Source organism: Chionomys nivalis, chromosome 14 (assembly GCF_950005125.1).
Source record: "Chionomys nivalis chromosome 14, mChiNiv1.1, whole genome shotgun sequence".
Taxonomy (NCBI): Eukaryota; Metazoa; Chordata; class Mammalia; order Rodentia; family Cricetidae; genus Chionomys; species Chionomys nivalis.
The window spans coordinates 49,048,089-49,061,590 of NC_080099.1; the positions used below are offsets into that span (position 1 = coordinate 49,048,089).

General features: G+C 39.3%; 1 protein-coding gene and 1 pseudogene across 1 annotated transcript in view; one reads left to right on the forward strand and one right to left on the reverse strand.

Annotated features, from left to right (window-relative positions):
• Camk4 (calcium/calmodulin dependent protein kinase IV) overlaps positions 1–13,502 on the reverse strand; it is a 219,253-nt gene that overhangs the window by 138,259 nt on the left and 67,492 nt on the right. The gene's annotated exons all lie outside the window — the stretch shown is intronic.
• Positions 7,615–7,714, forward strand: LOC130887098 (U6 spliceosomal RNA; annotated as a pseudogene).

A 13,502-nucleotide genomic window follows, 5' to 3' on the forward strand; every position in this document is an offset into this window, starting at 1 on the left:
ACAATAACGGAATACTGATGTCACCATTTTTTTGCTCAGGAAGTGAGCATAGCGATGCAGATAAATGAGATATTTTCCAACATGGAAGGACAGGACCCACGTAGACCGTCCTCACGCTTTAAAAGACGTTTGTGTTTCCTTTACCATCTCACTGCCACAGCTCTGCTGGCTTCTACGTATTCTGCCTTCCGTCTCTATTTTAAACTTGCATAGGAAAGTGAAACATAAAGTCAATTTTGGAGAATTATCATGAAGAGTTAAGGTGGAAAGCCAGAGCAACTGTGACCATATTATAAGTCACAGTCACTTACAAAACGTTTTAAATTTGGAATTTAAGGCATTTAAAGTCACATATTTCCAAAGATCTGCCTCAGCATTTTGTTTTAAAATTTGCATTCTCGACCAGATACCAGAGCTTAGGCAATCAGATTTTAAACTTTAATATTTAAAATGCAAAATGTAAGTTTCATTCATTGTTCGTGGCTTGGTAGTGACCTCAGCATCTTCATAATTATTTAAGGTAAAGACACTGTGATGTTTTACAATATTAAGATGATGTACCCTGGTGTTAGGTACAACCCTAGTTAGAGGACATCAATGGGCTTTGGCATATGGCTTTAGTTTCATTTTACAGAGAGCTGGCTCACCACAGTCAAGCATTAAGCTCCATAAAAAGTATGAGAGACAGAAAGAGAGTGGATCCAGATGAAGGGAAATGGGGAGGAAGTGGGAGGAGCAGAGGGAGGGGAAACATAATCAGGAGAAGAATGAGAAAAGAATCTATTTTCAATAAAATATGAAAAAAGAATCTATTTTAAATAAAGGGGAGAAAAATAAATGGGAGGTAATATATGCCTTGACAGAAGTTTGTTTTTATTTCAAACGTATTTTAAGAATTAAATTTACAATTATCTAAGGTTAAACATGAACTTAATATTTCCATAGTATACTATTAAGACAAAGAGGGCTGGAGAGATGGCTCAGTGGTTAAGAGCATTGCCTGCTCTTCCAAAGGACCCGAGTTTGATTCCCAGCAACCACATGGTGGCTCACAACCATCTTTAATGAAGTCAGTGACCTCTTCTAGCCTGCAGGCATACACGCAGACAAAATATTGTATCCGTAATAAATAAATAAATATTTTTTAAAAAGACAAAGAATGAGTGTGTGTGGATGGGGGATGATGGGGTCCAGTGTGGTGCTGAGTATGGAACCCAGAAACTTGCTGGCAAATGCTTTATTACTGAGCTAAATATTCAATTCAAGGAAGAAGGGTTTTTAGTGTTCAGTTTGTTTTTTCCTCCACAGTGCTGAGGACTGAACCTACAGCTTCACATATGCCGGACAAGCACCCTACCACGGTGCCTTGTCCTTCACTGCGCTGTATCCTTCACTGCGCTGTGTCCTCCACTGAGCTAAATCCTCAGGTCTACACGTTTAAAGTAATGCTCTTATCTGGAACACTAAAGCAAGGCATGCTTTTACTACACTTTCTAACACACACACCTATGTTACAGTATTTTTGATAATAATCTATTCAGTTTGAAAACATAAACTTTAATGGAAATTGGGAATTCAGTCTTGACAGTAATATAGAGGTAGTTAAAGGCCTGTGTGCTACAGGTACACTATAACATCTGAGGGTGACATCATGGACACAATTGTGAGGAAACAGTGTCCTTGGTGCCATTGTCAGACTGACTCGTCCTGACCCAGTGACAGCATGACCGAGGCTCTGCAATTACAAATGACAGAAACAAAATCCACTACAAACACACACGTCTCTGAGTTCCCGTGCACTGCAAACACACACGTCTCTAAGTTTCCGTGCACTGAAAACACACGTCTCTGAGTTCCCATGCACTGCAAACACACACGTCTCTGAATTCTCATGCACTGCAAACATACACATCTGTCTCTAAATTCCCATGCACTGCAGACACACACGTCTCTGAATTCTCATGCAGACTACAGATTTCAGTGCAGTGTGTTCAAAATTAAAAAAAAAAACGCATGCCCATGTAGTTTTCACATTTTCTGCCTTCAGCACAAAACACTAACACAAAAACTAACATTTACACACTATCCTTATAAAATATCATGGTTTCAAGGGAGACAAATGAAAAAATACAATTCAATATAGATAATGGAAAGATATATTCTAAGAAAACATAGCTTCACACATAACACTGTTGGCTAATTATTGTCTTAAGAGAACTTTTAGAAAAAACAAAGTATTTAGGAGTGTTATAAAGACAGTAGGATGAATAAAAACTGCCCCTCCTTTTGGTTAACATTAAATAAATGTCAGTGTAATGTGTCAGTGAATACCAAGAAAGAACCAAGATTGCAAGGGGGCGAATCGGTGGCTGTTTCTCTTCCTATTTCTAGTCTCACACTTTAATATAGTATTTATCATTTCTGCCCACCAAAAATGTGATGAGTGAGTGTCTATTAAATACTTGGGAATTCATTGAAACATAGGGTGGCAAGTCAAACTGGAGGCCACACCATTCAGTGAGAGTTTGCAAACTGTCATTGATTTTTGCACAAATAATGAACATACCTTCCACTCCGTAATGAAATCCAAGGCCGCTCTCTCTGACATGAAGATGAGTGATTGACTCTTTAGAGGTCTCTGTCTTATTTCATATGTAATCTTTAATCTGATTTGTACAGGAATCACAGGAACATGATTTCTGAGATTCTTTCCTTAGAATTTACTGGGGTAGCATAAGCAGCCAAGTGGCATTTTCTTAATTTAAATGACATTTGGACTTTATACATGGAAATTTCATGATAAAACTCAAATCTGCATATGTGCTCCTCGTGTTTTCATGTGTTTGCTTTTACATAAGACTCAGAGAAACATGATTTTAGCTTCCAGGGGTGCCAGAAGGAGACCTTTGTGCAGTGTAGGGGCGCCATTCCAAGAAACTCATTTCTGATATGCAGTGAAGATGGGAGGAGCAAGAACATGGGAGGCCCTTGGTGCCTTCTTCCTGACCAAAAGCTATGGTCTCTGTTGCTTCAGACCACAAGGTCCCACCCAGCACTCGCATGTACACAGCCTGGCAGTGTGGGTTAGTTCACAGTGTACGGACACACCAGCAGCAGGCCCTCGGCAGCAGGTATTTCCCTGTTCTGCTTCGATGAGGTCTTGAGAGGCGGGTCATTGTTCCTGTAGAAGAGTCTCTGAGTCTGAGCAATCTGTTAAACCTAGTGGCCACCTGCCCAGAGCTGCATGGTCTGACTAGGGTCTCTCCTGCTCTGCTTTCTTTTTGCAGGGACTTTAGCCCCTGATAAAGCAATGGCAAGTGAGTACTCTGGCCCATGTTCTCCTCTAAGGGCAAAGAATGCAAAGAAAAGGTTGTTACTATAATAATATAGACCACTTTCACAAACCAACACAAAAACACACATCACAACAGAAAAAAATGGGCAAAAGTCCTGAATAGACTTCATAAGAAAAAGAATCTAAAAGGGTAAGCACACACAGAGTGGTATTCAACTGATGGGAACCAGAAACTTTAAACTTTAATATTTAAGTTAGATATGTCAAGGAAAACTTCAAAATCCTGTGATTTGAGGCTGCGCAATAGAGCTCAGAAGAGAAGCACTTGCCTTGCTGTACAAAGTTCTAGGTTCAGACTCCAGTACCACAAAAACAAATAAAAACATCCCTTAATGTGGGCTGCTGGAGACAGTACAGTGGGCAAAGTCCTCGCTGCAAACATCCAGATCCCATAGAAGACTATTTTTAATTTTTCTCTTGGAAAATGCTGTTCAGACTGTTAACTATTCTAAAAACGCTTATCTTTGGGGAAGGAGCGCTGAGGATGAAGGTATGCTTAACTATTTCAATGTAATCTTTTATATCACAGTAATTACTCTGGGACTAAAGCAGAAATTGTTAATAATATTTAATATCTCATGACACTAGAGACAAAATCATCCTGAAGAAGTCTAGTCACAAAAACTACAGATCTTTAGAAATAAAATTTGTCGTAAAATGGTTTTTAAAAGAATTCAGATCCCGAGCACCTGCATAAACAGCTGGTTTCTGCAACCCCAGCACTGGGGGGTCAGAGAAGATGGATGCAGGGAGATGGCTGGCCAAACAGTGTAGCCGAAACATCAAGGTTTGGGTGCGGTGAGAAACCCTGCCTAAAAGGGTAACACAGAACAAGGAATAAGAAGGACATCCCAATGTAAACTAGCTTCCACACCATGCCCTCCCGCCAACACAAAAACAAAGCACAAAGCGGTTCATGGAACAATGAAGACTTCCATACCCTATTGGTGGGGGGCATAAATAGAAAAGAAAAACAAACTACATTATGTAATAAAGTTAAAATGTGCATCCCTTTTGAAGCCCAATCTTACTTTCATGAGAAACATTTGCAGGTATAAATAGAAGTTTAGGATACCTGAAAAACACCAAAATCTAAAACCTAACAACAACCAAGGATGTATAAACAAAACAAAATCTGGAAACAGCTCAAATGGCCATCAGCATAGTGGAAGATAAATCAAGGCATACTTTTATAAAATAATACTACATGGTAATAAAAACAAACAGCTACTAAAGAGCCTCCAAAAACCAATAAATCTCAAAAACTTAATTTGAGGGAAAGAAACAGACCAAAATATTATACACTGTATAATTTAATTTATATGAAATTCAAAACAGGCAGAACTAAACTACGTTATTTAAGACTGTATGCTCAGCAAAAACATGGAGCAAGGCGTATCGAGGAAGTTGATTACAAGAAAAGCAAAGCATTTGATTAGCAAAGGGCCTGACAGAGCCTCTGAGGACTCTTCGTTTCCCATTTCCCTCTTGGGTGGTAGTTTTACTTACAAAATTTCGCTGGAGAGTCAGACTGTATTTATATAATTTTCTACATCTATAAGCCTTTCGCAGTAAAAGGGTCAGTGAAATTTTTTATTCTCACTTTTCATAAATATGTCTGAAATGTGAATTTTCCTCGTATTTAACAATTCTTTTTGTTATCAATGACACATTAACAGTCAAAACCAAGTAAGTACAACCTAAGGATTCAGAACCTCATACAAAACACATACATCATGGGAGTTATTTTCTACTGAAACATTAACCGAAGCTCTGCTGCTTTCTTGTTGACGTCTCATGGACTATCCACTGTTACAGCTGTCCAGTTCAGAAGAACTCATTTCTATCTTAACTCGTCTGGCTGGTCCATCTCTTTCCATGGCCCACTCAAAGAAGTCTTCAAACTTTTTCCTACTGGAGGGAAGTGAAGTGCAGAAGTTTTTAGGCTCTATAGAACCTAGGTACCTGACATCAAGAAAAATCTAGAAGGATAAAGATTCTGTGAGTTCACTCTTAGGAAAAGATTCATGTGGCCCCATCTTTTAGACAAGGAAATCATGGGAATGAATGGAATTGCCTGTGACTCCCCAGATATCTCTGGATAAATGGTTTTACATAGTGTGTGATGGGTAAAGAAAAAGCAAAGGAAGAGGAGAGAGCTCGAGGGAAGAAAGCTGCAGGAAGGCAGAACGGAAGGGGAAAGAAGAATTATCTACGCACACACAGAGAGAGACACACACACACTATGAATGCAGCAAGGCTCACAGCACAGTGGGTGGTGTCAGTATTCACAGAAAACTCAAAAAACAGTGCTTTTAAGTGTTTATAGAAAAAAAAGTTCAGAAAAGCTAATAGGTACCATCCTGCTAATAGCACATGATACATATGTTGATGAGTAATTAAGTTGCTAAAATGGCACAGCATCCTGATCTCCACCAAATAATAGTGGTAACTCCTGAATCACATCAGCGCATCAGAGACTGGAAAGTGTAAGTAGAGTGACATGCTTAATGCGCACAGAGACCTGGCTATCCTGTGGGTGGGTGTATGGGGGTTCATTTCATCTCCCAAATCAAATAGAAACTATTCAGTGGAATATATCTTCTCCAATATATAGTGGGTTTTTTCCCCTTTTGCTCTACTATGATCAGGTTAAAAAGAATTTTGGCCTGGTGGTAGTGATGCATGCCTTTAATTCTGGCACTCAGGAGGCAGAGACAGGCAGATCTCCAAATCTGAGGACAGCCTGGTCTGAAAAGTAAGTTCTAAGACAGTTGGGACAGAGAGAGAGAGAGAGAGAGAGAGAGAGAGAGAGAGAGAGAGAGAGAGAGAGAGAGAGAGATCAAACACACACACACAAGAGATGTGGGGTTTTTGTTGCTGTTGTTTCAAATCCATGGAGTAGGCTTCATTGCTATGTTTCAGCCAAAAAAAACAATATATGATATCATTTATATTTCAGTGGCTAACATTCCATTTGTATCACTGGGGAATGTTTAAAATATCAGAAATCATCAATATCTGCAGGCTGTGTAGTATAATATAATACTATAATATAATACTATAGTATAACATAATAATAAAGTATAATATAATACTACAATATAATATAATACTGGCTTTTATTGATAAATAATCAGGTTCTAGGTATAATTTTGTGAGAAAGTTTGTCATTGGTGGGAGATGATCTCTTTCTCACAGTTAAAAAAAAGAAATAAAAGAAAAAAGTAAGCTGGAGAAAACACAACTGCATAATCATTAACTATCAAAAATCTTAGGAAAACACAAAGAGCTTTAACGTGCAAATTCAGAACAATAATATCAGGGAAAAGGTGACAATGTCCTCTTCCTTGGGATGCTTTTTGGCCCATTGCTAGCCTTAAAACCTCCTCAGCTCTCCTCATGGGCCAGGAAGGGGTGTGTGAGGGGCATTTAGCTCACACATAGACAAGGCTTGTGGCTATGCCTTGTTCAAAGTACACAGCTGGCCCTCAGGTTAAGACGCCAAATCTGAAATGACAAGTTTGGCACCCGAAAAGAGGATGAGCCAGGCTGATGGTGGAGGAACTGCCTCGCCCTTGCTTCTTACGGTTCATCGTTATCATTCTCGTATTGCTGGGTAGAGTGTAAAAAAAAAAAAAAAAAAGAATATCCATAAAATATATTTTATTAACATATGGACTGATTTATATTTGATTAAGTTCACTTTTATATATGTGAAAATATGACAAAGACAAATACAAAAATATTTGTTGCTACCGGTCAATAATGTAGCTCTTAAATTTCCAGTGTAATGGGGTTATAGGTGCGATACAAAGCATGCCATTTAAATAGTTTACTATGAAAATGACATGTTTAAAGCAGGAGAGACTGTAATTTTCAGTTAATAGCTGCCTAGTTATTAGTTTATTGATTTGACTCAATTACACATTACAGTTTGTCCATGTATAAGATAGTATACCTAGTTACAAATACTTATAGTGAAATCATGGAATAATTCACATAAAAAAATTACAATGACGTAAGATGCCAAAAAATGAAACAATTTAAATACTCACACAGATAGAACTTGATTACTACAATGTGCTTTTGTAAGTAGAGAAATTAACAAACTGTACTTCACCAACCCCAAGATATTTTTTTCCAGTTTGATCTATATGAACTACATTAGGATTTTTCATAATGAATACTGTCATACAGTTCCAGTGGCCTAGATAACAGACATGATCTTGTCACTGTTAAGAATGGCACAGATGTACTTGCTTCTGCAGCAAATACAAGGAAACTGGAACAATGCAGAGATTGCCATAGCCCCTGAGCAAAGATGACACACAAATTCATGAAGCACTCCATTTTGTAAAATGACACATACTTGTCAGATATTATAGTTCACATATGAAATCTTAGCACTCAAGACGCTGAGGCAGGAGTGTTGTCATGAGCTTGGTGGCAGTCTTTGCTAGATAGGGCGCTCTAGGCCAGAGCAATTTCCTGCCTCCACAGAGACAGCTACAACAAACTGCTTGTTGCTCCTGAAGCACCCTCAGACACCTCCAGCCCTGTAAAGCTGCATTCAGCACATCACAGGAGGACTACTGGGAGGGCAGGTACAAACCAGAAAGACTGAAAACTTCCCCACACCTGGGGGCCCATCGGGCAGGTGAGAGACAGAGCATGAATACAGCACCTATCAGAAGAACTCACTGCTGGGGCATTCTTTGAAGAATGCTCATTCATCAACGCTCTTGACAGCTCACAGAATGATACCAAGATAAGAAGTAAGCATTAGCAATTCAATCAAGCAGTGATTCAAGCATAATTTAACCAAAAATGTGAAGAGGTTTTTAGACATATCTTCCTAACAGCTCTTATGCTTCCCATCCCCTATACACAGAGCAACGTGATAAAAAAAAAAAAAATCTGTGTCTACAACAAGTTAGAAAGATCTCTTTTAACAAAACTGTCAATTAAATTAGCAACGGTTCTTTCTCAGTGAATATAATAATACTCATGAATTAAATATGTTTGAAACCCAGAAAAACACAAGGATAGAACTCAGAAAGCACATTGTTAAAGGAAAAAGAAATTATTAAAAAATGTACATACAATAGGGTCTTATTCATACAGTTTTGTGGCCGTGCATGCAAGAACATCTAGATATTAAAAATGAACCAAATGACTTAACATAATTGCAGCCGTGAACTGAGCCAGGAGAGCTAGGACAGTCAGCATATGGAATCCCAGGATACACTCTATCTTAACTGAACTACTTGTATTTATAAATATTTTAGGCTGTTAGGTAAGATTATTTTATATTTTCTTATTTTCCATAATTTGTAGATATATTTTTATAATTAACAAGGTAGTAATCAAATAAATATGTAAGGTCAGCTTCTTTTGCACAAGATGCGTCCTGACGCAAGCATTTTAACTCCATCTCCATGCTTATGACTTTTTAGCAACAATATATTTTCCAGTCAAGCACTTTGTCTTAAGAAGAAAATAAAAAACAAAAAACATTTTATGTTCACTTTAGGCAACCATTAGTTAAAGCATATATGCAGGAAAAAGAAAAAGCTATCTGATGGGGGAGGATCTTCTGTTTTGTGTTGATTTCATTGGTTAATAAAGAAACTGCCTTGGCCATTTGATAGGCCAGCCCTTAGGTGGGTGGAGTAGAGAGAACAGAATGCTGGGAGGAAGAGGGAAGTGAGGCAATCGCCATGCCTCTCCTCTCTGGAGCAGACGCCATGGAGCCAGCCGCCAGGTCAGACATGCTGAATCTTTCCCGGTAAGCCACCACCCCGTAGTGCTACACAGATTATTAGAAATGGGTTAATCAAGATGTGAGAGTTATCCAATAAGAGGCTGAAACTAATGGGCCAGGCAGTGTTTAAATGAATACAGTTTGTGTGTTGTTATTTCGGGTGTTAAGCTAGCCATGCAGGAGTTGGGCAGGACGAAAAGCAGGCCTGCCCACCTCATTACTACAGCTATCAAATATGAAGGGTGTTTAATTTTAATGGATCCATTTGATTGTTTGAGAATTTTGTACATGCATACAAGGTACACTGATTACCTCCACTCCCCACCCTCTCTACTCTAACTCCCTTCCTGTCCCCACTACCACTATTCTCTCCCAAAATCATGGCGGTTTGTTTGTTTCTCCACACAGCACATATATGAATACGTGCCGGCATCTGTATGGATACATACCGGCATATGTATGGAGATGTATCAGCACATGTATGGAGATGTACCGGCACATGTATGGAGATGTACCGGCAAATGTATGGAGATGTACCAGCACATGTATGGAGATGTACCGGCATTTGTATGGAGATGTACCGGCACATCTATTGGTGTCGGGCCATATGATAGAGCATGAGAAGTCAGTTGAGCAGATTCCTGAAGAAAATGACTCTCCTGCTGTCATAGCTCCTCTGTGAGACTTTGTGACCAGCTCCTCCTTCCACCTTTCCTGACTTGAGCTTGTGTGGGTCTCTGGCACGCTGCCACAGATGATGTGAGTTCATACCAGCAACTGTCATGTTTGTGTTCTGAACACAGATTCACTTTTGTCATTCATCCCTTTGGCTCTTAAAACCTTATGGCACCCTCTTCTCTGAAGAATCCTACTTTGGGGAGGAAGCTGTCTGATGTTTGTACGGGCAATATTTACTATGATAAACTAACCAAAAGTAAACCATACACATATACAAATCTCACTAAATGAATAATGAAACTATTTTTTTCTTAGAATTGTAGTTAAAATGCTTTCATTTTCCACACTAGCCTTCAAGCTTTCAAAAGTAAAATAACTAGGGAATTATTCACAATTGTACTTAAATGCTGTAGCAACTTGATTGTCCCTCTTTCTACCCCTGAAGTGGTATTAGCCACATAGCTGCGTCTGTTTGTCCTTTAACTCTCTCTTTGAAAGAAAAAAATAATGTAATAAAGTTGTTGTTGTGATAACAGAAAATTTCTTGTCAATAGCACTTTGTGAGAAATATCCACTTCCACCTAATCTTCTTCTAATAGCACTTCTTAGTCTTTAAAATTTTATACATGTATACAAAATATCTTGATCATATCTAAAAGTTTCATTTATTTACTTTTATGTCTGTATGCGTGTATGTTTGCACGAGTTTATGTCTACCGTGTGCGGTATAGGCTAGAAGATATTGGAGCCCCTAGAACTTGAGTTACCAGGCGGGCATGAGTCACCAAATGTTAGTGCTAGGAACAAATGCCAGGATCTCCAAGAGAAGAATGAATGTTCTTAACCACTGAGCCATCTTTCTAGCCCATCATGTACGCCTTTCAAAATTATTTGTCTGTTCTTTATTTATTGATAACCCAAAGTCCAATACTGTTGATCATATGCACATGGCTATGGGCACCCACTAGGACACGGGCACTAGCCAGTAGACACGCCCCCAGTGTCCCCAAAGAAATATGACCCTGCTCCTGCAACAACCATTACCTGCCACTAACTCCTCTGTTAGGAGCGGGTGTTGAATTTATTTTTAACAATTTCTTTTTTTTTTTAATGCTCAAACTTTTAACTGCCTTGATCTTCTGTGAGTCTTGAGTAGGTAAACACAGCCACCACGAGTTCCTACATAATTTATGAACATGCTTTAAACCCTTATCATTTGCTTTCCCAAAGGAAATCCTTAGTTCATACATCTCAATCTTCCCATTTTCCAGCAGAGTTCCCTTGGTTACGTAAGGGTGGGCTCAACTCCTTCCATTTGAAACATTACTTTCATCTTCCTTCTATGGAAAGATAAATGAGGTGTGCGTTTTACAGTTCAGAAAGAAGAATTATGTAAGATTGAACACAGGTTGGGGTAGAGGTAGGAAGTTGCTCTACTTTATTCTGCACGCTCTCTCAGTTCAGGTTGGATTCTAGGGGCTGGCAAGATGGCTCAATGAATAAAGAAGTTCGCAGTTAAGCCTGATCACTTGTGTTCAGTCCCTAGAACCCACAGCAGAAAGAGAGACCAGACTCCTACAAGTCATTGGTTGACCTCTATCTGCAATGGCACGTGAACGCTCACTTCCTTTCCTGCATGCTCAGAAAATTCATGAATGTCATTGAAAACAATTGGGATGCAGTAATGGAACTTTATTGCCTTCTAAGTTATAAAGACAGGATAAAAGCTCTCATGGCATCACTGCTGGGGGACAGAATAACAGCTCATCTCTGGGAACAGATCCTAGAGCAAGACCATAGGACTGTTCAACACGCCACTCTTAGCAATGACTGGACTTCCAGGCACAAGGATCATGAAGCCTCCCTTTTGTGTCTTGACACCTGCCAAACAGTATCTCAGCTACAGAACAGTGACACAGAAAACAAAGAAAGGAAACACCTCAACCTCCTTTGCCAACATCTGGAACACAGCAAAGCATTACCTCTGTCTTACTTGTTCCCACCAGATCACGTATAAGAGTATAGAAATAGCATGGCCAAGACACACCCAAAACTTAGCAAAAGCAGCCTCCACAAACCCCCTGGGCCTCCCCAGGACAGGTATCTTAACAACAATCCAACCAATACTAATATTCAATTAATATTCTGAAGAAGTATATCCAAGCACTCTAAGTTTCCACTCTGTGTTTTAATTAAAATTCTCAGAGGTTCACGGTGAGATTGTACTTCCTCTCTAGCCTGCTTCCCCTAGAGTTCTGCTGGCTGTCAATTTGCATATAGTGCTCACTGTGACAGAGTTACCATCTGTTTAAATAACCCACATCTCGGAGGTTTACACGGCTGCACGTGTCTTGGCAAACCTTTCAGTTTATAGATCTAGGTCAGTCCGCCTCGAATTTTAACAGAACAGTTGGTTTTCCTGTAGAAACAACTGTATTTAGACTTTGGGAGTGTTTGCTTTTCTTTATCAAGTGTTTGATCATCTGTAAGTCCTTTAATTGTAAGAAGGCAACACTATAGAGGGAAAGAAGTATTAAAGAGAAGAGCTTTGGAGGTTGCTCCTAACCTGATGAGTAAGTAGGTCATGTAACTGAGAGGCTTGAGTCTCAAACAAAAAGGAATTTCAGTGATTTCATTTGTTTTCTTCCTTGGAAGGCATGCTCGTGTTTGTTCGTTGCTTTTGGAAGGCTCTGCGTCAGTATAAAGACATGCTAAAGATGGCTTCTAAGACAGATGCTAACCTGTCATCTCATAAATAGCCACCTGCTGCTCTTCTATCAGAAAAATCACTTCAAAGCTTGATCTGCTTCAGTGCCTACCCTCCGACCCCAACAGTGACTTCGGGGAGTGTCCCATTTCACTAGTAAGCCACTGCCGCATACACAAAACCACACATTCTGGTGCTTTTTATGAAACCCACTGGTGTTTATAAACTACACAGATAAAGTTGGGAACTCAGTCTCAAGACTTCCTAAGCTCAGTTCTGCTCTGAGTTCTTATTCTACCATTTTCCAGTGACCAGCGAGCTCGTCCACCTCGGGAAAGTCTGTTTAATCCATTCAACGTAGCCATTCCAGATTGACTGACAAACACAGACTGACTGTCTAACTGAACTCTGGGTCTCTAATACAGCAGCCTTGAAGGATAAATAGCATACAAATCTAGCTAATAAGGTACTAAAAATATATTAGAAAATGTGTGCAAAATGACATACACACTCATGCATCTGTGCATAGATTGAGTGCAACAAAAATACAATATTCATACTTTAGGTGTGAAATTTGTTATTCATGAGTCCTGAAAGATAAACAGTTAATTAGTAACATAAATTGGAGTTTACTAAAATAATTGGGTTTTTTTGACACCAGTACAATAGTTAGATCTTGCAATTATTTTCTATCATAGAAAGGAAGAAAAAGAAATTTTTTAGAGACAAAAAATTACTCCTTCTCTGCCTGTGGCACATCTGGGCATGGTTTGTACATCCTTGAGTATGTAGCATCTGGCATCATTATAAGTGGATTTGATGGTTCAGGGCTGAAGCTGATTGGCAGGAACCACTAAGATCTGCAGAAGTGGTCCTGGTGTTGCTATGGTGACAGAGCTCATCTTTCCAAGTGGCTCAGGCAGGGTTTCTCATAATGAACTATATCCTGGGCCAGGAACCCTGACAGCTCTGAACCCTACCTGGCTTCAGTCTTT